The 22,873-nt window shown below is 43.4% G+C and overlaps 1 long non-coding RNA gene across 1 annotated transcript; it reads right to left on the bottom strand.

Moving 5' to 3' along the window:
• Positions 1–309: 309 nt before the first annotated feature.
• Positions 310–21,594, bottom strand: LOC122465586. The gene is made up of 4 exons (XR_006290529.1): positions 21,239–21,594; positions 18,757–18,979; positions 1,697–1,810; positions 310–915 (listed from the first exon to the last, which is right to left on the bottom strand). It is a non-coding gene; the product is annotated as an uncharacterized LOC122465586 (long non-coding RNA).
• Between the last annotated feature and the right edge of the window lie 1,279 nt (positions 21,595–22,873).

Genomic DNA, 22,873 nt, shown 5'->3' with positions numbered 1-22,873 from the left:
GCTCCTGGGAAGCAGTGACTCCAGCTTCCTAGCTCCGTATGCTGCTTCCACTCTGCTCCAATCCCAGTTCTGCAGCTCCCATTGGCTGGGAACTGCGGCCACTGGGAGCTGTGGGGTGTACCTGCGGGTGGAGGACGTACATGGCGCTAGGAGCTGAGGGAGGGGAGTTTCTGTCGCCCTTCCGGGGAGCCCCCCACCCCAAGTAAGCACCACCCCACCCCACAATCCCCAGCCCTGAGCCCCGCCACACCCAAACTCCTGCTGCTGGGGGCAGAAGGGCCTGAGACTACCCCAGCAGCAGCTGGTGCGAATAGCTCAGGGGCTGCCCGAGCTGCTCAGGATGCTCCCAGGCCAGCCTCACGGGCCGCTGCAGAAGTCACTGTGGTCACGTAAAGTCTTCAATGACAAACAGGGAGCCTTACTAATTGGATAGGGACTGGCCACCTCCAGGCCTTCAGCCCTTCCGGGGGCAGGCCACCCTATCAGAGGTACCTTGTTATTCTCGTTGGATTTTGCTTTGTTTTCCTTCTTTCTTTTTCTCCCTCCATCTTGCCATATTCTCTTATTTTTTGTTCTTTGTTCTCTTTTATGGGTCTCACACTGTGCCGATACACCAAATAGTCCAGAATCCTGTAGTCCATTCTGCTCAATTCTTCTTCAGTGAGCTGTCACCTATATCTGTCAGGAAAAACTCTTCCCTTACCTAGACTCATTGGCTACCCTATCACTGGTGAAGGTCTTTGCATGTCTCCAGCTACCTTCTTCCATCCTAATTAGCTATACAGTAGAAGCGACAATAGCACTAAAAAGAAATGGTAAAAAAAAAAAAAAATCCACTCTGCCTCTTCCCTAGGCATTGGTCTCAATTCCTCTCCTCAGCTTGGAAACAATTTCATCCACAGGAGCACAGAGTATCTGAAAGATAAACAAAATTAAAATAAGGATTTATTTCTCAGGACACCAACTCAGAAAGCCAAGGCCAATTGCTAATTGCCTTAATCAGTTTCTATACTCTGGCAAACTCTTATTGAAATTGATGAAGTTTACCTTTAAAAAAGGACTGAGTGAAAACTGAGCAAGGGCCTTAGGATTTGATCCAAAGTACAGAAATAGCTCAGCTAGGATCCTAATATGGGTCCACATTCTAATATCCTTGCTCAGATTTAGGAGAACCAGAAGCTTGAGACAAACCCATTAGGTCAATAGAACTTCTCTTGGAGTAAGGTGCTACTCACCTGGTCTCTATTGTTCAACACAGACAAAATACATTCAAAAGATTATTGAATTAAGGTTCTATGTTGAAGAACCAGAGAAAAGAATGGACCTTTATGATTAAGTCTTCTATGGTGGTAACATACATCATGAAAACATGGAAATTAATGTAACACAAGGTATATAGGGGCCAATTTTCCTGTCCCTTAGTAGGTATAATTTTGTCACACATAGCTAGATAGGTGCCCATCTAATGTGCAGGTACAAATCTGGGAAATAGACATGCACTTGAAAAGCAGGCCCAGAGTGTCACAGAGTAACAAGAGGTTGAGTCATGTCATGAAATCCTGTATCTAGCCTGAGAATTCAAAAGTTTTAACATCACTAGGTCCGACACCTTTATCCATTGCTTTCCCCTGAACCTTCAGCCTTCGCATACAGGTTCTGAAATATTTGGAATGGAAAGGGAACCCTTTATCCATACCTCCATTTGCTAGGAATAGCTGGAAATGCTGATAGGGTCTTCTCTCAGGTTGTCTGACCATGGCAATAAGCCAGTTGCATCTAGAAGGTGGCACAGGGCCTGCTAGCTGAGATTCTGAAGATAATGGAAATAGTGGACGTCACTCAGTTATCTAGATGACTGGATGCTAGACCAGATGCTGAAGGAAACTGCAGACCTATATGTCTCTTCCCTTCATTCCTCCCCAAGAAGAGCTACCACCATGCAGAGGAAACCTGAACCCTGTTGCAAAGCAGGGTTTGTTTGGCAGCTAGAAAGTTCCAAGTCCTGTTGGAGAAAAGACACTATGTGGGGCTGGGCGAAGAAAGTTACACTGTATGGCTGGGCCCCTCACCTGATTCTAACAAACACCTATGATACTGGATATTTCCCCAATGTGAATCTAAACCTTTTTAGGTTCATAGTATTTGGCTATCCTCACTATATTCTGGCCCTGATTCAGCAAACCAAGTTAAGCATGGGGTTAACTTTAAGGACAAACTTAAGTCCCATTCAGTGAGAGTTAACATTTGGTTAGGTGCTTTGCTGATTCAGGGCCTTTATGCCTAAATCACCTAAGCATTTTTGATGCACCTGCAATCCTTAAGAACCAGCTGAATTCAGAACAGAGTAGCAACTTCATTAATCAGATTTTTCCCTTCATTTCCAAATTTAATTTAAACACAATATTTTAAATCTAATAATCCAAATCTAAGGTACTCCATATCTTTACAAGGAATTTTGCTGCCCTCTAGCTGTGTTACATATGACACTGTTCACACAGAAAATAAAACATCTTACTCGATCTCCAAGAGCACTGGTAAATAGGGAGAAGTGGGGGGCCCATTTTTCCAAGTAGTTTTAAGCAATAAAATCTGGGATAACACATCAGTGTAGAATTTATATTCTAATGATTGGGCTAAGGCAGGGGGAGAGCTGTGATCAGCTAAGAATTGTTCAGATCCAATTATACTGATTTGTAATCCATCTCCTCAACCCACTTTCGTCCCACCACTTGTTACGCCTTGTCTTTCTTTTTCTTCAATATTGTAAGGTCTTTTCACAGGGCTTGTCATTTACATTGTTTGTACAGTGCCCACCTGCAGTGGCCTCTATGGGCTAGTGCAATATAAATACTGAATAATATTAATTAACACTGGTTTTCAGAAATAAGTCAGTCACTGTTAATAGTGAGATGTACACACAGACACATGCACACGTCATTTTTTTTTATAGATTAGGAAGCAAAAGCTCTTCACAAAGGGCTCCTTAATGAAAAATATTTTGCACTGACACAGCATGTTCCATCCAGCCAAAGATCTTAAAGCATTTTTACAAAGGTAGGTAAATGTTATTCTCTCTTTTTAAAGGGTTGATCCAAACAAAGACTCCTGTTTTCTTTTTATGGGCTTTGGATCAGCTGTAAATTGGGACCAGAAAGGCTCTCCTCTAGACTCACCTCAATATAGATGCACAGTAACAGAGGAGGTTTAAAGAAGCAACTCTGGCTCTGGTGTACTCCATGCAAGGACCAAGGACAACTATGCTCCCTGCCCTCAGAGGAGCATAGGGATTACCCTTCTCATGTGTCCCCAGAGTGCAGCTGGCCCCAAACTGGACAGGGTGCAGGGGAGGGAGAGTCATGGCCTTATTTCCATCCAGCAAGCCCACAGAGCTGGCCTGTGTGCTGAGGGGAGCAATGCAGAGAGCACATTCCCCCTACGCACTGGAGCAGGGATGGCATCTCAGAAGGCACACTCTCTCAGCATAGTTTCCCATTCAGTACATATTGCAAGTGGAGAATCTTTTGCAGCTCCTGAGTCATACTCTCTGGCAAGACATTATTTCCTCTAAGTGCATGCTGAATGTGAGAATATATTCTAATATAGTCAAGAGGTCACAGCCCCAACTTGTTGTTCATATGCTGACTGATGGACTCGGTACCTAAATAGCTGTTCATGGAAAGAGTAAAGGAAATTACTACTGAGACAGCTGCTGGCAAAGGGGGCAGTCAAATTAATTGTTATTCGTGTGTAAGCCAACTACTCTGGGAGCTGAAAGGGAATGGGTAAAAAATGACTTTAAAATGCTTTATTCATCTGGTAGAATTATCTTCACTGAGTTTACTGTGATCTGAGTGCTGATAACAGAAAGCCCTTAAGTAGATCAAGTGAGCAGGGATAATGGAAGCATCTTCCTGTAACATAAATAAAACATGGATGCAGTATATGTATAGAAAATAAGCTTCTATCCTCTGTTTTTATATAGCGTATTGAGGATGTGAGGAATCTCTGATTGGGTTCAGTCATAAGTTAAAGGGTTAAAGAACACGAGGGGGCAATTTCCAGCAGGTCCTCCTACACACAGAAAGCTACCAGAGAACTTAGGCTAGCAACGGGAGCGTGGCACAGAAGTGCCTTGTGTGTTATAGTTCTCTGCAGTTCTGTAGTGCCTTTCAAGGTCCCCGTAAGCTGTACAAGTATTACAGCAATTAGCCCAGCAATTGCCACTCTGTGCAGATTCAATTATCCTGGTAGGAATCATCTATGTGAGTGTTTTTTGAAGGGCCCTTAACTGGGTGCTTGATAATGTTGCTTTTGTAATGTGTGGGGAACCACCAGCGTTTGAGGGGTACTTACACTAGTTCCTCTGCATTTGTTAGAATGTATCCCTATGTGTACTGCATACTGTGCTGATCATTGCATTGTGTTCAATCAGAATTACAGATTTCGTTCAGAGGGATAAGGTGAGCTCTGAGGGTGTCGTTATTTGCTTTGATTTATTGCATTCTTATGACTTCACCTAGCTGAAGGTTGTGTGTGAATGCAGCTTTTGTTTTGATCCCTGTGTTAGAAAATGGTGTACATAGAACAAGATGAGGGCTGAAAACAGGTCCCCTTGGTTGGGCATCTGATTCATCTATTCTAGGCATATCTTTGTTAACAACTTTCATAAGAGTGGAAACTTAAACAGGAACCTAACATTATATAAATGCATTCTGATTTTGAAGTGCTCAGATTTCCTTTGAGCTCTTCCAAGAATCTGAACATAGTTATGAATATAGGAAAAATAGATGACATAGTTACTGAGCAAATCTCTGGGCAGCTGAGAATCAACAGTGAGATTTTTCAAAGGCATTCAACTTAGTGGGCTTTAAAGGCAGACTTCAAGGCTATTTCAGCTTTAAAGACAGTTATTGTGCCATACGTTAGTCTGGGTGTTGACTTTGACTTAGTACTGTGTTATTTTTAACATGCTCCTTTAATTACGAGAGCAAACAGAGACCCTGCCTCAGATCCTGCTGGTGTGGACTCCTGTATTCAGACAGAGTTCCACTGAAGTCAGTAGGTCTCTGCACAGTCTCAGAGGCCTGCAGGAGTGGGGGGCTTTACTTTGCTGATGTCTAATTTAATTGGCAGAAGTCTAAGCAGCAGGGGGGAAATATTACAGAGGCCAATGTGCATACTCACTGGTGATCATCTCGGGCCTTGAGAGTCATTTTTTGTGCACCCAACACTGCAATGACATGCCATTTTTAGGCAACTGGTCTTATAGCTGTAGTATCTGGTTAGAAGTCAGGAGATATTGGGGGTCTAATCCCAGCTCTCCCACTGACTAAGTTTTTGAATTCATCTAAGTTTTTGAAACCGGCTTCTAATTATTGGGTACTTGAGGCACACAGAGACTGATTTTGAAAGGGGATTTCCCTACATATGGCAATGCAGCAGCGGAGAAGTAAGGGTGGCAATACCATATCATGACAGCCTTACTTCTGCATAATGTTTGATCTTTGCGCTGGGAGGAGGGATTACAGGGGGGCTAAGGCAAATTTTGGGGTGGCTGTAGCCCTTGCAAGCCCCCACACCTCCAATCCCCTGATGTTAAGGGAATACTCCACCACCCACTCAACACAGAGAATCATCTATCACAAGAAATTTTACAAGCTGAAATTCCCTGAGTTACCTGGCACTCCTCCAGGTTGAGCCACTGGAGGGCATGGGCACCAAAGAATCCTAAGCCTTTAACCTTTCTTCTCTTTTCTGTCATGCCTTGAACAGACAAAAAGTAGAATTTGTGAAATCCAATATAACTAATGTGTATTTAAGTGGAAATGTTCTGGTCTAGGCAGGTCAAACTTATTATTTAATTGGTCAAAGACAATTAAAGAGACATGTCATGTACTTAGTTACTTTTTCATTGCAGTCTTCAAATGTGTATTCTTACAACCCTAAGGGATGGGGGAGGTTTTTATTTCTGCAGATGGTAAGAAAGGAACTTGATGATCCTGACATTTTACAAAATTGCCTTCTGAGCCCAGAAGATGGTAGTGAATTGAGACTCCTAAAAATAATTTAAATCAAAGTTTTGAATCTGATTGTTAAGGCGTCCAACCACATCTTCCCACACTAATCTTTGCAGGGCAGTGACAATAGGACCTGGAAACTCCATGTGAATCGCTGTTCTGCCAGTGCCTCATTTCCTGGAGCCATCCTGTCATAGAATGAGCCCCCTAGATGCAGTACAGTGTTCAACATCAGTCAAGGGCTCTTCAAGAAGCAGTAACTGCTACTTGAATTTCTAATGTGTGCTGAGCAAAGAGCATCTGGTTACAACTCCTTGCACCCCTTACCCTGTCTCCAGGATCCCTCTGACCCAGTGCAATCCTATTGAAGGAGCTTCTGTGGGGTCCTGGATGGAATAATTTTATATAGCTGGGAATCTCCCTCCTTCTGTAGAGCACTTTGCCAGAGAATCACATCCTTTTAAGTGATGGAAGCAGAGGAGCAAGGTCCAAGTCCAGGTGTGATTGGGCAGCCAGCATTGACCTCTTCCTTTCTGACAAGGCATAATACAAGATTCAATTATTGGAGAGCCAGATTTCAGTTAGCTCGAAGGTTGTGTCATTATCATTCTAAAATCAAACTATAATAACTTGTCCTCTTCAGTTAATGCAATTACACTTCCCCTTTGAATATCATTTACACAGTCCTGATTCCATTGCCCTACAGCTTGTGAAGTTACTTGTGAGACACGAGCACTCTGATTTAGCAGGATCTTAAGCCTGCTTTGCACTAGGTCAGTTATTTCTCTGAGGAGCCAAACTAACTGTAATTCTAATTACCTGCCATTTTGAAAGTAAGTTTTTCCATATACACTTTAAATGACAGGATTCACCCAAATTCATTGCTGGTGCAACTTTTTCTGCCATTATCTGACTGAATGTTACAACTGAAAATTTCACTTGCATATAGACTAAGACCCTGATTCTCTCCATTGTCTTGTGTAACTGTGACTCTCTGTACCTCGGGGGAACACCCAGCACCCCCATGTTCATCCTTGTAAAATGATTGTGTGGTATCCAAAGCAAGTCATGTTGGGTGTCTTTGGAAGGCTCATGATGCATTGAGTATGGTTGTTATAGTGATGTTATAGTAATTGTTACAGTAATGTTATAGGTTATAATTTCATGTATATATTTATGAGGCTGAAAATGTATCCTGATGACTTAAAGCAAGCCAAGATAAAAACTCTCCAGAAGCAGAGGGGCAACACCTCATCAGGGTGTGGATAGGACAAACCCAGCCCAGACTCACAGGAACAAAGGATGCTGGCCAAGGCAGCAACAAAAGAATCTGTTAGACTCTCGAGGGAGTCACCCCCCTTCCTTTGGTCAGTTTGTAACTGCGATGAGGTAATGCTCATCTGACTCTGAAGGGGTGGAGGGGCAAAGCAAAGGGGAAAGAAAGGACATGATAAAAGGGAGAGACATTTGCCATGCTCTCTCTCTCTCTCTTCCCCCTACATCTGCAGACACCACCAACACCAACAAGTGACCGATGCGCTGATCAAAGGGGAGAACCTGGCTGAAGAGCAACCAACCAGCCTGTGGTGAGAAGCATCTAAGTTTGTAAGGACATTGAAAGAGTTAAGATCAGCTTAGAATGCATTTTGCTTTTATTTCATTTGACTAAATCTGACTTGTTATGCTTTGACTTATAATCAGTTAGAATCTACCTTTATAGTTAATAAATCTGTTTGTTTATTCTACCTGAAGCAGTGCGTTTGGTTTGAAGTGTGGCAGGGGCTCCCCTTGGGAGAACAAGCCTGGTACATATCAATTTCTTTGTTTAATTGATGAACTCTTATAAGCTTGCAGCGTCCAGCTGGCACTACTGGACACTGCAAGACAGAGGTTCCTAGGGTTGTGCCTGGGACCGGAGATATTGGCTAGTGTCATTTGCTTGCAAGTACCTGTGAGCAGCTTACATGCCAGAGGCTATGCGTGAACAGCCCACAGCAGAGCAGGGTAAGGCTGGCTCCCAGAGTCAAGGATTGGAGTGGCCTAGCAGATCACCGGTCTGTATAACACCAGAGGGGAACATCACAGTAAACCACCTGCTTTATGATGCAGTGGTGGTTGAGGGGGAGTTGCAGAGTTAACCCAAAGAAAGTGACAGAAGCAATGGAAATCATAGAATCATAGAATATCAGGGCTGGAAGGGACCTCAGGAGGTCATCTAGTCCAACCCCCTGCTCAATGCAGGACCAACACCAACTAAATCATCCCAGCCACAGCTTTGTCAAGCCTGACTTTAAAAACCTCTAAGGAAGGAGATTCCACCACCACCCTAGGTAACCAATTCCAGTGCTTCACCACCCTCCTAGTGAAAAAGTTTTTCCTAATATCCAACCTAAATCTCCCCCACTGCAACTCGAGACCATTACTCCTTGTTCTGTCATCTGGTACCACTGAGAACAGTCTAGATCCATCCTCTTTGGAACCCCCTTTCAGGTAGTTGAAAGCAGCCATCAAATCCCCCTTCATTCTTCTCTTCTGCAGACTAAATAATCCCAGTTCCCTCAGCCTCTCCTCATAAATCATGTATTCCAGGCCCCGAATCATTTTTGTTGCCCTTCGCTGGACTCTTTCCAATTTTTCCACATCCTTCTTGTAGTATGGGGCCCAAAACTGGACACAGTACTCCAGATGTGGCCTCAACAATGCCAAATAGAGGGGAATGATCACGTCCCTCAATCTGCTGGCAATGCTCCTACTTATACAGCCCAAAATGCCATTAGCCTTCTTGGCAACAAGGACCCACTGTTGACTCATATCCAGCTTCTCGTCCACTGTAATCCCTAGGTTCTTTTCTGCAGAACTGCTGCCTAGCCACTCAGTCCCTAGTCTGTAGCAGTGCATAAGATTCTTCCATCCTAAGTGCAGGACTCTGCACTTGTCCTTGTTGAACCTCATCAGATTTCTTTTGGCCCAATCCTCTAATTTGTCTAGGTCCTTCTGTAGCCTATCCCTACCCTCCAGCATATCTACCACTCCTCCCAGTTTAGTGTCATCTGCAAACTTTCTGAGGGTGCAATCCACACCGTCCTCCAGATCATTAATGAAGATATTGAACAAAACTGCCCCCAGGATAGACCCTTGGGGCACTCCGCTTGATACCGGCTGCCAACTAGACATGGAGCCATTGATCACTACCCGTTGAGCCCGATGATCTAGCCAGCTTTCTATCCACCTTATCGTCCATTCATCCAGCCCTTTCATCCAGCTGGTAAGAATACTGTGGGAGACCGTATCAAAAGCTTTGCTTAAGTCAAGGAATAACACGTCCACTGCTTTCCCCTCATCCACAGAGCCAATTATCTCATCTTAGGACATGGGGATCTCAGTCTGGAGTACTCTGTCTCTGCAGACCTGTATGGTAAAGCAACTTGCTAGAAGGGCCCAGAAACATCCAGAAGTAGGATGTGGCAGTTACTGGACATGATCTGTAGCTATTTCTGAAGCTGGGTAGGAAATTTTCATGCTTGGCAAGCTGCTTAGCAGGTAACACACAGCCACCATTTGAGAGCTGAGTCAACTGGAGTACACTGAGGGGTGTATATGTTGGGGTGGGGTGGGAGAGAGATTATAAACATAAGAGTTACAGACAGCCCTATGGATTCAACAGCTGATTGCTGCAGGGAGGGTGGGTTCCTAATGCCTGAGTCACTTTGGATACAGGTAAGTGCTATTCCAGTTTTACAAGCCTTGCATTAGAATAATGTTTGGTTCTTTATAGTGTGCTATTTCTGAGATGCAGGTTTCTTTTCAATAAGAGATTCTTGATCAAGTATTGTTTGCAAGACTTGTTTTTTAAGCCAGTGCCTTTTCCTAATTCAACCTTTTGTAGAAAAGCTTTCCTCAGCAAGACAGGTTCATTCATCTTATTGTATTGTGAGTATTTAAAATTGTATATTTCCTATTATTAAAGCTTGTACTTTGAAACTGACTAGGTAACTGGTGGTTCTGGTATGGTGTCAGTTCCCGAATTTCATCTCTTCATGGTTAGGTTTAGAGATCTTTGGAGGAGGCAGCTGTGAAATATTTCTTAGTCTGGAAGGGAGTCACTAGCTCCAAATGTTTGCATAGGATCTGGAACTGGTGGTGCTGGGGGTGCTGCAGCACCCCCTGGCTTGAAGTGGTTTCCATTACATACAGGGCTTACAGTTTGGTTCAATGGCTTCTTGGCATCCCCACTATAAAAATTGTTCCAGCACCTCTGAATGTTTAGGAAACCTGATAGAGACAAAGTCTGTGATTCTCTGAACTGGCCACTGGATGTCACCATTGTTCCAGTGAAAGACCAATAGAATAGCATTAGAAAGTTGATGATGAGACACAATCACTGAGATAAAGTGATTGCTGGTTGTTTGCTTTTTCTAGGTAGAGCAGGCAATGTAAACATTTTAGTAAATATGTCCCAAAACTTATGGGAGGCTACCAGTACAAGTATTTCTATTAACTACTGTAAGTGATCCTATCAGCTGTTACATCTAAGAAATTAATGTGATCAAAGAATTGACCCAAATACATGAAATACAACTGATAAATTTGTTCAGGTAGTTTATTACTTTCCTAATTTTTAATTTAAAAAATGAAAATACTGATACTTGCCAGGCATGAGTGAAGAAGATAACGCATAAATATAAATCAGTGTCTGTTTTGCAGAGTTCTTCCTCTAGTTATTTACTAATAACCCATAAAACATTTTCAGCTAGGTCACCCTAACTTTTCCTTGTTCAGTTAATTGAACTATGATATTTGTGCACTTATGAATCTATAACCGGTTTGTGGGATGCAAATAATAGGTGAAATCTTAGCCCCATTAAAGTCAGTGACAATGCTGTTGACTTCTGTGGAGACAAATTTTCACCTTACGGGTTTAAGCAGTGGACTCTGAAGGTCCAATAGAACTCGCAGTGACATAAATGGGAATCTTGCTACTGACTTCAGGGTGAGATCCTGAGACCTTACTACTTTTAAAACCTATAATATATGTTTCACAAACAGCCTTATATGTTCACAGCTATGGAACCAACACAACAGTGCAATGAACAAAACCAACCAAAGGGGCAAAGTTAGGGCTGCATGAATAGTAGAAATCAGTTGGGATGATGGTGAACCCTCGGTTGTTACATGGCAGTAGGGAAACGTGCATTTCCAACATTTCAAATGCATGAAAGGGTGCATTCAAAATGCGTGGTTGGGCCATAGTTCTAGTAAATGCTAACACCTTGTCAACCTCAACTATACTGAACAAAGCTTGACTGTAGGGAATAATGTACCATTCTCCAGCTACCATAAGAACTGCATTTACTGAGACTGGTGACAGAGGGCCCAATCCTTCCCTCAGCTTTTCTGGGAGCTGGACTGGTCCTCAGTACTTACACTGAGGGCCTGATGCAGCAAGGTGCTGAATGCCTGCAAATTCCCAATGGAAATCAGTGAAGGTTGTCGGTCCCCAGTACCTCCAAAAATCAGTTCCAGTAATAAAGGGAAAAATTTAGTTTCATGGGACATGTACACATATATTCAAACAGCTGCAGTCAGGTGGAAAACTGGGGTGCAGGTGATTCACCCCAATCCTGCTTTCCCCTCCCCTCAAAAAAATTCATGAAATCCATATATAAGCCACATACACATGGTGAAATGTTCAAGCTTCGGGTTCAGAAGACACGTTCATGTTTTAGCACATAGATTATTCGACTGATTTCCCCATCTCTGGGGCCCATGTGACCTCCCCATCTGGAGGATTTCTACTCCTGATATCAGGTATGTGCAAGTTGTGTGGAAACTTCTTGGTCGGTCACAATGGAGCCTTCCACCATTTGGAGAGCAATGAAGAGCCAGAATTTGGCTTTTAAAATAGTAAGGGTGGAAGCTGAGGGGGTGTCGCACAATTCATAGCTCACGTAGGCAGAGTTTATTCCACACACCAGGGTCTTTCTGCATCCCTCCATGCCACTTCACAAGTTCCCAGTGTGCTATCTCCCTCTTTTCCAGGGACTTCCTACAATGCCCTTCCACTCCCTGTTTGTGCCAGGGACTCTGTGTGTCCCCCTTCCTTCCTCCATAATAGGTCCCTCATTCTCTCTCCCCACCATACCAGGGACTGACTGAACACCCCTGTTCCGTCTCCCTTATCACAACCATTATTATCTTTCTGTCTGGGTGATAGTCATGTCAACATGAGAGGAGGGTATTGTTATGCTGGAAGGCATTCTTGGGTGCCATCAAACAGTTGTTTGGTCTATAGACAATTGCAGAGGTGCTTGTGGCTGTGCTAAAGAGCTGTCAGAGTCTTTATGGGTCCCTTTTTTCCCCCGCTTCCAGTTTTCCATTTCTTCCCCAAATTAATAAGCTTCTGGCCAGTGATGCCTTGGACATTCCCTGAAATTTTGGAATTGACCAGATGAAGCATTCAAAAGTTTGTGTTACAGACACACAAATGCCATTGAGTTAACTGTGAGGCCTTCAGAAGCTTGGCAATTTACACAGTCCATAAGGCTAGATAAGTAATCAGTGTTTTCCCCTACAAAATCTTTTGACAAAAAAGAACGAGGAAACACTGGAATTTTGAGACAGCTCTATTACAGTGTAGTAATTTTTTTTAAAAAAGCAGCATACAATAGAGCAGTGAAACAGCCTGATGTAACTAAAAAGCTGTACAGTGATAAATTTAGCCCCACAATCACCTACTCATCCCATTCAGGCTGCAAGCAACTCCAGGAGTGCAGCTGAAAATGGACTGATCACAGTTGTTAAGCATCATGGAAATACAGTGAGATAAGCTTTTCAAAACTGGCGCCTAACTGGTGAGCTTCTAACGAGATTTTCAAAGGCACAAGGGGCAGTTCTTTGGCAAGTCCATGGGCATTAGGTGCCTAGCACCTTTGAAAATCCTCAGTCAATATTTAGACACTTAATAAATTGCCTAATTTTCAACAGTGCTGTTCTCATTAACTTCACTGGGAACTGACGGGTGCTCAGCACTTTTAAAGGTTAGGCTATTTAAGAACGTAATTTTAGGCCACTTGCTCTGAATCAGGTCCCTGGGAATTATCCCATTCAGATGAGCAAGCTGTAGTGTTTATCACTGTATTCACTGTACCTTTACTAGAACCCATATGGGAATATAGGCCATAAAACATGGCACTGAATTAAGTTGCTGTCACACTCTGTTGATCTGAAGCTAGTGAGCACTAGCTAATTTCCATGCTAATCAACCTCAGCAGTTCGCACATGGTTGGGAAACATATTTCTATTGATTGCAGTCAAAGCAGATTTATGTTATTTCCACAATGCACAAATATTTTATGAGTAGTATTTTAATGTATATAAAATGCAAATTAGTGTATATATCATTTAAAATGACAGTATCTTACAAGTAGTGTAGGGGTGTATTTTTGTTCCCCAGAATATTATTCATAGCTGGATGCATATATCAGCTGCACACTAATCTATCCAAATAGGTGGTAGCAGACTAATTTCTGGAGGCCAGATTTTGGCTGCTTCTTACACAGGTGCCTAGTGATGGGGGGAGGCCATAAATATAATTTCTCTTCCAGCCCTTTATTGTGCAGTCCATAATGTCCAGGCAGAATTGAAGCCCTTATGTCTTGGGGAGGGCAAGGACCATCCCCTCCCTATTCCCCCAGGTGCATGACTCCATGTATATGAAGTCACCAGCAGCGCTGGCCACCTCTGTGTGTGGGAGGGAGACTCACCCCATAGTGGGGTATATGCAGCATCAGGGTAGTAGGTTCTGCAGCCCCAGGAGCTCTAGAAAGCATTCTCCTAGTATGCCCTGTGGAAGAGGTGGATGGTCCCACAGCTCCACACTACCCCTTACTGTCGACTGTGCCTAATATTGGCACCATCTAGCCCTGGCAGATGTGTGTTTGCAAGAATGTTTGAACATCCACACCATGCCCCTGTAACGTGCACACAGCAGGTGACAACTATTGCTGCTTTTTGATGTGTTCTGCCACCACAACTTTGTGGTGAAGGCTGTCTGCTGACTTCTTCTTCATTCCACATCCCACCCCTGATCCCTTTAGTCTTGTGTCTGCCTGCTTTCTGTGATAGTTGCAAAGCATTAGTTTGCCTAATGCCGTCCACCATGGGATATGTCCTCTTCAGAAAGAAAGCTGCTGAGTGTTACTTAGCAGTGAGAATCCCTTACTTTACAACTTCTCTTTGGCTCAGACTGTCACCTTTTCCTGTCTGAAAAGTACTAGCAATTCCCCCATGTTTTTTGATGTTGGGGTGAAGGCAGACTGCTGCTGGGAAGCGTGGATGTGCTCAGTAGAGCGAGATTCATATTTCCTCTCCCAAGGATTCACTGTGATGTGTAACTCTCCCTCCCCTTGCCTGATGTCACCTTTCTCTGCATCATATCACATTGCATCTTACTGCAAAACTGGCCCAACACAGGCCAGTGTCTGAGAAGCACGTTCTGGCCCACAGGGGTTGAATGAGGTGATGTAGCTTTTCTCACTTTAGTCACAACATGGTAAAATGTCATTGGTTTGAATTCAGAAGACATGGGTACAATCTGTTAAGGCAGTTCTGAAGGAATGTATGACTCAAATAATTCCTGAAGTTAAGGTAAAGTTTAAATGACAGCATTTTTTCTGGCTGTCTCAGAGTACAGATGGGAATAAGATGATGTATGAAGAACCTCTCGTACATAGTCCAGAGTATGGAAAGTGTGGCAGGAGTGTTCAGAAGGGTCGTGTTGTTGTGGATTAGATACAGACTGAATTCATATTAATTTAGTTTATGATCATGTGTTATATGTTACTATTAACATTTAAATGATCAGTCTGTCCACTTGATAATCCCATCTCACCTCATCCGTTAATTTGAGGCTATCCCGGAAGGGAACCTATCTCCTCTAAAGCTGGGGGTGAGAAACAAAGCTCATAACCCTGTGTTGAGGAGAGCAGCATCACAGAAGGATTAAAATTACCATTGCATCATTTTAGGATCACAGCCATTCCCTTGCTAAAGAAACGTTCTCTATCTTTAATAGCAGCCAACTGTTGAACAAGTTAATACATTTAAATCAGGCACCACTTGAATAGAAAATGAGCTCTGAAACAGAATTATTTCACTGTAGTGTTGGCAGCAGACATCAAGCTACAGTGGTAGCCCTGTGAATTTAATGGCACAATTAAAGGGCCCGCAGATACACAAGAGCAAGCTCCAGTTTCCATATGTCTATGGGAATTGTACATATATGCTTCAGGATAGAGTTTGGCCCTCAACATTTACTGTGCTGTGGTGTCTGAATTTACTGCAATATTTCCAGTACTCTACATACAAAATGCTGCAGTAAAGTCAAGTATCTTTGTGACAGTCGCTCTTTTGGCCAACACGCCGGGAACTTCCACAGATAACAACATGAGCTGCTACAGCTTAAGTTAAAGAGCCAAAGCTCTGTAGTAGCAGGGGGCTGTAACAACTCATCCTCTAGATGGGGACTTGTAACACATATTCATGGTCAATATTAAATATGTCATGGTGACCACTATAAAAATCCCATAGTGCTCAGCAAGGGAGTTGGATGTGGGAGGAACCCCAAAATAACTGACAGCTAGTCAAGATAAGAGGTGTGTAGGTGCGTGTGTGTAGCTACTTTGGGGAACAATAAAGAAAACATGACCACAGTGCAGTCACCATGAAAGAGAGAAGCACTGCAGCACTGAGTTAAATTTACACAGTCGTTGGTTCTTGTACTCTAGCAATTTATCCTCAGTTGCAGTGTAACTTTGGAAGGGGTAAGGATGGATTATTAGGATAGTAAATATAATCCCAAGAAGTTACCATGTTGAACCATCAGTAGAGCTGTAAATTGTCCAGCTAAGTGACTGGTGATCGTAATTCCCTCCATTGTGGGTTGGTTGCCTAACTTGAAACACCTAATTTTCAGCCTGAAGAGTGCTCAATGCTTTTAACCAGTCTCACGTTGGACCTCCAAGAATTGAGGTACCCCAAATCACTGGCCACCCTCAGGCAGGAATTGAGCCCAGCTCTTCCACATCCCAGGTGAGTTCGCTAGCTCTTGGGTAAAAGTTTTATAGCAGAGGTACCACCTCCTCCCCAACGCTGAATGAGGCCCAGTCCAGGAAGTGAGCTCTGAGCACACCTATCAGCACAGTCCCTGCAGGAAAGATAGGCAGGGGAAAACCTATCTTCCCCTTGTTTGAGGAGCACACTATGGCAAGGTGTCCAGACACCTAGAGTGGGGCAGCCATCTGCATGCCCAGAGACAGAAATGTAGTTGCTTAGGGAGCTTCTGCAGCAAAAATTAAAGATGTCAAGTGAGTTTAGTTCTGTACAAGGTTAGGTAGTGACCGAATAGGAGTTTTGTGGATCTCAGTGGTGCCTGAAACTGGGACTTATCCCTAACGCTTTATGTTTCAGGGCCTGACTGCTTCTTGAGGGCCCAATTCTGCCTCTTTACTTGATCTGAGTCGTACCTTACTGTTCTAGTAAACCCACCAATGTCACTGGGATTACCTGAATAGTAAGGCACTATTCAGCCTGACTAAGAATGGAAAGATTGGTCCGTTAAGGTGTTAGTGGAATTACAACTATCACCAGTTCACTAGAAATAGCCCTCCAAGGGTCTGTCTGTTCATTCATATTTGTCAAGCTGGAGAAGAGATTTTTCTTTTTTTAAAAAAATCACACCATGATTTCCATCACTTGTGCATATGGTATCTTACATTATGACTGCTGTGGAGGTCAGGTAATTTATTCTTAATGAAAATTCAACCAGATCTATTACTGTGGTGCCTTACCCCAAAGGGCAGCTTCTGTCTCCAAAATGCCACTATATAGAATAATTAACTTTTCACTTAATAGATCTGTTCCTTTGTATATACTTTGTATAATACTTAGACCTGCCTTAATGCAGGGGACTGGACTAGAAGACATCTCAAGGTGGTTTCCAGTCCTACGACTCCATGACATCCAGAGTCCTGTCTGCTGATTTTGGTGATAAAGATAAATTTTGAGTATTCCTCCTAACACGGCAGAGCTAATGCAGATGGGAGAGTGAGCTGGATTCTATAGATCAACAAAATTGTTTACTAAAGTTATACCTTTGTAGACCCACTGAAGTCAGTGGTGGCACCCAGGTGTTACTAAGAGGAGGAAAATTGAGTCTCTCAGATATAAAAGAGCCTAATTTGACTAGCAGAATCTTTATGACTCGTGTTGATACTCAAGATGACAAGAAGTTTGTTCACAAGATAGAGTTGCCGTGCTGGAAATTAAGTCTGGGTGAAATGTTTTGATGTGCAGACTGAGCACATGTTTAGTGGGAATTATTAAGATGCGAACAGGATACCATGATTTAGTTTCCTTTTTTTTTCTTTAAAGCCCAGCGTTACTTTCCCCATAGAATGTTTCATTAAAGCAAGAGTAGATTTTCATCTTGAGATGACATTGAAAAAGCCAGGGCATAATCAGCCCCTGCCACCCCCACCAATATGTTTAGATCACCTGAGAATCATAGGATATCAATTCTACTGCAATAATAAAGTGTCATGGTCACCAGCGATAACGTAAAAGGAGAGTCAGAAGCCACTGCAAAGGGTGTAGCTCTGACTATAAAGATCCACAGCAACCTATAACAGGCATCTTATCAACATAGCAGTGTCACTGGATGCTCGGATGAGGGCCAATGTATGTTTCCTGCTGTTGGGAAGGACGGGGGAGGTGGGGAGGCGGTGGACAAGACTAGATTCAGTGACAAGTTCCAGCTCCCTACTAGAAGTGTTCTATTGTGGCAAGGATTAGGTAATCCATAGAACTACCACCAAAATAAAATAAAATAATAATAATCTGTCAAGGCTATTGTAACTCAAGTTTGTTCGGTCAGCTAGTACCCAATCTCACTTACTCAGGGGTAGAACGATAAACAGAGGAGTGAACCTAACCAGTGTCATGAAACTATTGATCAACCTTTTGAAAAGATATAACCAATAACAGTAAAGAACAAAGTATGTGATTTCACCTGCTGTGCCAGTCCGTGAATAGGCTCAGTTGTAGCCAAATTATGAAGACCCCATGGAGTCTCTACAGCTAAATCATACCAAACAAAAGTTGCCTGAAGAGCGCACTTGGTTTATTTTTTGGGTTCCCCTCACAACGTAGTTATTTCTGTTCACATTTGGAAAAGTCTGATTCCTAGAAGCAGTAAAAGCACTGCTTTTTAGGAGAAGGGATGTCACAGGGCCAGTCATGTGGTCCCTCTTGGTTACTCACCAGACTGCTGTGAGGGGACCCAGCCATTGAATTTCAGGTGTTTTAAGCCTCTAGAGTCTGAGCAGAGCTCAGGCATTGTCCTGGTCTTGGGATCTTTAGGCACACTCTCAAGGCAAAGCCATTGTTTGGCACCCTGTCCTGAGAGTTGAGACCCGCTTGGTTCCTGGGCCCAATCCTGACTCCCCTGATCTCCCCCAAAACTTAAACATACCCTCTCCCAGACTTCTACCTGAAAGTGTGAGCCTTCTGGTTTACCACTTCAAGGGACCATGTGGTAGACAGAACACACAACAAGCACATGGACACTTTGCTCAGAATTCTAACACTGTTGCTCTGCACTTAATAGATAAAGCTCAGAGCGTACAGATCATATAGAAAACCCCCCATCATCCTGAACACAATGCCCCTCACTCTAGCTCACCCAGTTCCAAAGAAGTCATCCATATTCAGGTACACAGGGTTTCCTCATCTTGAAACTGGTCAAAGGCCCCGAATGCTTCAGCTCCTATCCTTTATAACCTTCCAGTTTTTCTGTCATGTGACTTCTGGATCAGCCTCTTCAGGTGACCCCAGATCCTTACCAGGTGACTTCATTGGAAGGCAATCTCTCCCCCGATAAACCAGTTCTGCTGGTAGGACTCAACCTATTGTTTAGAGATAGGCCATTTCAATGGGAGAGCATATACATTAATGACCCTCTCTTGTAAGCCCTATATCACTGCCCCTTGGAATTTCAGTCCAGTTTGGAGATAGCCTGACAACAGAATTGGAGTCTGCTGTCCAAAGATATGTATTGAGAGCCCCCCACCTGCATCAAATGGAATTCATATGTTGTAGAGGCATATCCCACAAACCACCATGGGGGAGAGGGGTAAATTAACTTACACCTATTTAAAAATTGTTTTGTTCAACTTTATTTTTCCAGAAATAGGAAACGTAAATTATACATATACACACACACACAATGTGTCACTAAATATTTATCTATTAAAACACACCTTTCTTTACATAACCTATTTGATATAAACACAGAGGGAAAAAAAAAGTAATCTCCAGAGGTGAACTTCTGGCTTCATTGAAGTCAGTGGCAAGCTACTGACTTCAATGGGACTCGGATTTCACCCTAGAAATGTAGGCCCGTTGCTACTGAATTTATCTGGTCAATCAATTGAAAAGATATTGTTTCAATATTAAAACTAGGATTTTCAAAGGCGCCTCAGGAGTTAGGTGTTCAAATCGCATTGACATTAAGTGTGAGTGGGTGCCTAACTCCTTTCTGCCCCTTGGAAAATTACAGCTTAATATTTCACACAGTTGTTAGCTGAAAGAGCTAGACCCTGCTTCTTTAAGGAGGTGTCAGGTTTTTCAAATGCATGAGTTTGTTTTCTTTCCTTTTGACCTCTTTATAGTTGACCTAGTGGTCCTTCAGCTGCCTGGCTTTCCAGGGTATTTTGGATTTTTTTTTTGTAAATCTCTCAAACATTTGTAGGGGATAGATTGTAATGTTAGTCTGCTCTGAGAAATGGATACCACATAACTGCATCACCCCCAAGGTAGACAAGTGGTCAGTGCCCAGAGTCAATAATAATTAATAACAGCTGGCAAAGTCAATGGTCCTTTGCAGTAATCCATAGCGGATATAATGATGTCCAAAATATGCTCTATATCCCTGCCAAAAGTGGTCTGTTTTCGTATGATTTAAAGGGAAGCTGAACAGAGGTTTATAATGGAAAGCGTCAGGTAACCTTTACTTTAGATGGTGCTACCAGCAAGTTCTTAATGTTCAAATGTAAACATGACAGTAAGAACCACCTTTTGCTACTCTTACTCATATTGTGCAGTATCTTACTCTGCAAATAGTTCCACTAAAACCTACTTGTAGACTAAGGTATTACTCCTCTGGAGTAAGGATATCAGACACAGCCTAGTATCAGAATATTGTGGGATTGCTTACTACTAAGGGTATCACAATCTAGCCCTTAATGAGTAGTCCCATTGACTTTAATGGCACTGCTTGAGGAGTACAGAATTACTCAATGTGAATGTGTAACATTTTCTTCCAGAGCATAAGGATTAGAAACAGGGTTCCTTTTCATTAAAGCTTTAGATTCTGATGTACAATTCTATGCAAGTGGTGGGGAGTAGGTCTTTGGCAAATCCCATGGCACCATGGCAGCAGGATACAGCGGACCCTGCTGGTGAGAGTCTATATGGTCATAGGCTTGCTGCTGTGGAACCTGTCCAGTAAGGACTTGGCTACATCTCAGATACATTAGCTCTAGACCGCTGCAGGGATTTTTCCCTGCTGCCAGTCATAACAGTTTGAAAAATGAAATGTGACAGGACCCTGCCCTTAACAGTTTTATAATCCTGTCTTATTGATTTCAATGAGGAAAATTCAAGTTATCTTCTTGCCTAACACTATTAATGGGATACAACAAATCCACTTTATACATCCTCTGTAAGACAATTACAAATACTCCTTTTGCCTTTAACTTACACCATTATACACTAGGGGAAAAGGGGGATTTCTATTTGAAATCAGTTCAATATGATCACATGGTGGGTTTTTTAATTGTTTGACATAGTGTAATAATCCATTCATTAGAAGGAACTTAAGTTTTTTTAACATTTTACTTTTCTGGTTTTGTTCATTTAAGACAGAAGATGTTTGCAACTCTTTAAAGGGCAAATACTGCTCATTTGAGCCATATTGTATTCTCCTGTTGATTGGCAAACATCTCACTAATATCACACACACACACAGGAGTGAAATCCTGGCCCCATTGATGTCGATGTGCTCTTCTGCTTTTACACAAATGAACAGAGCTATAGCTTTACTAACGCTGTGTGACAGGGCTTGCTCTACTCATCACACTCAGCAGCACCTTCTTGGGGCTCACCTGAGGAAGTAGCTCTGCCGCAAGGTCTGACACCCTTCCTGCAGTTACTCAGTCCACCATTCCCCCCAGTTACTCATGCACCAGGAGCTGCAGTGCTTTCTTCTTCATGGCTTAGCCCTCCAGCTAAGTCATGTTAAAGTTCTTCTCCCCTCCTGGGGTATCATCAAAGTCTGCTTCCAGCCATCCCAAAACAGGCTATCCCTAGTGTGTCACTCCCACAGTAACATATAGGGAAACATTGGCCCACCCTCTATGGGTTCCAGTCCCTCAACCCAGCAGCTCTAGGCTTTTACTCTCCCAGCCCTTCTTGCACCTGTCCTCTCTGTCCCTACCACTTCATGCTCTTCTCTCTTACATCAGAGAGTACAAATATCCCCCTTGAAGCCTACCAACTTCCTCTCTTTATAGAGCTCACCCAGCTCCTTCCCCAGCTGGTCTTCATCAGCAATTAGGTCCTAGGCCCTAGGTTTCTTCCAGGTGCAGCTGAAGGTTAATTGGCCTCATTTACACCTTCAGGCCTTATGTGTGGTGGACACCCCATCACAAACTGCAACTTGCAGAGCATATTTTACACTATCTGTGTACTGGGACTTGCTCTTATAGCTATTTCGAGGGGAAACTAGGTGATGCTCATACCTTATTAAAGAAGTAAATGAGCCTGGGGAAAAACCTTCCTGGATGGACTAAATCCTCGATATATTTTAATGTAAGGGTGGAAGCATTGGACCCAAGCAACACTATGGTCCAGAGCTATGCAGGCATAAGTTTTAAAGATCAGATAATGCCCCTAAATTAGGGTTGGATCAAGGCATAAACATTATTGGCCTACCTAGGGCTACAGCTCCTGAAGTCATATGATTACATCAGAATCTGGGTTTTCTTTTTATAAAAATAGTACATTTCTAGCCTACCTGAATGTAAAGAAAAATCTTGCAAATGTGAACCAAGCCTAGCAGATGGAGTGACGTCTGCCTGAATCTGCAGACAGCCTGCAACAACAGCTCTGAGGGTTTGAACTGCCCTGGGCACCTCTACAGGGTGTTAATGCCAGGACCTGAGGGGCCCCTCAACACCACCTAAACAGGGCTCTGTAGAAGAAGAGTCAGTGATCCCAGCCCACCCCTCTACCCCCAAATAAATACACCCCAGTTGCTTGGGTAGGTACTTGGAAAGAACCCCCGATACCATCCTTGCCTCTCCCAGGAGCAGGCGGGTTCCCTAGTTTTGCCCCAGCTGATGCTGGGGGAGGGGCACCTCAGCTGCCAGTCTTGGGGGAAAGGGGAGTTCCTTGCTGCTGACCCTGCCTCTTTGGGAGGGTGGGGAGCCCCTGCCATGGCCACTCCAAGTGGGGGATGACACCACAGCATGGGGGCCAGGCTGTTGGGCTGGGACCACAGGGGTGCCCGTATGGTGGTGTGACCAGGGCCCCACCATAATCAGTTCTGCCTTTATCTCATCTCTCAGTCTGCGCTTGACACTTGTAACTCCCATTAACATTGATCCGATTGTTGTCCCTAAATCCCTACGCACTCAAATCATGGGGCCCATTCTGCCCTCAGGTAAATGGGTGTGCTGCCCCTTCCCTAGCCCCCCCCCCCCATATATATTCAATCAGGGACGCAGATGGGAGCCAGG

This window comes from Chelonia mydas, chromosome 4, assembly GCF_015237465.2.
Source record: "Chelonia mydas isolate rCheMyd1 chromosome 4, rCheMyd1.pri.v2, whole genome shotgun sequence".
NCBI classification, from domain to species: domain Eukaryota; kingdom Metazoa; phylum Chordata; order Testudines; family Cheloniidae; genus Chelonia; species Chelonia mydas.
Note: the sequence above shows the minus strand (reverse complement) of the source record. Positions and strands in the feature narration are given on the sequence as shown.